General features: G+C 35.6%; 1 protein-coding gene across 1 annotated transcript in view; it reads right to left on the bottom strand.

Moving 5' to 3' along the window:
• LOC110443898 overlaps positions 1 to 860 on the bottom strand; it is a 36,537-nt gene that overhangs the window by 26,035 nt on the left and 9,642 nt on the right. The window lies entirely within an intron of this gene.

The following is an 860-nucleotide window of genomic DNA, read 5'->3' as shown; positions in this document are numbered from 1 at the left end:
GGGTATTTTTTTTGGGGTGGGGTGGGGTATAAAAAAAAATCAGGGAAACGGCCAATAAAAGTAAATTCAGAAATTTCTGTCCCTATTTCAAAACCGATTTTGATAAATCTTTCAGGGAATGTTAATTCATTAAAAGCATATACTGTAGCTTGGTTTGTTATTATGTCTACACAAATTAAAACGCTGAAACATACTGAAACGCTGAATGTCTCTTTCATCATTCCCTTTATCCTTACTGGAAGTAATTTTCATGCCATTGTTTTTATTACAAATCGACGACGTCATATACATAGGCATGAATTATGTTGTATTTAGTCCGACACGTACCTGATTATTTATTAACTCGTTGGTTACGAGTAACTGTGACCCCGGCGTCACGTCAGTGTCTCACTTGAAAACTGAGGTTGTTTGCTTCCCACACCCTTACACAGAATGTGATGTGCATTTATGTGAGGTTTGGGTGTGACATAGTGACGATAAACTGTCTGAACGGATGTTGTATATTTTTAACGATTTCACAATGCATGCTTTTGTATCCACCTCTTTACTGCGATCTCCCAATTAAATGACATTTAATTCACAAAAAATATAAAAATTTTGAATATCACAATAAAACGATTACGGTAAGTTGACAATACTGACAATGCAAAAACATCTTAATATCCAATTTTATAGTTTCAATGATATGTGCACTAAAGGAGTAGTTAAATTAAAAGTAATATATACCTTTGTCCATGCTATTTTTTCCAAAACAATTTCCAGACTTGAAAAATCTGACTATGCGCTATTTATGCTGCTCCGGAAATTGTTTGTGCTGCTCCGGTCATTGCTACATCAACCCCCTAACCTTGCCCCCCCCC

This window comes from Mizuhopecten yessoensis, unplaced genomic scaffold, assembly GCF_002113885.1.
Source record: "Mizuhopecten yessoensis strain PY_sf001 unplaced genomic scaffold, ASM211388v2 scaffold716361, whole genome shotgun sequence".
Classification (NCBI taxonomy): domain Eukaryota; kingdom Metazoa; phylum Mollusca; class Bivalvia; order Pectinida; family Pectinidae; genus Mizuhopecten; species Mizuhopecten yessoensis.
Note: the sequence above shows the minus strand (reverse complement) of the source record. Positions and strands in the feature narration are given on the sequence as shown.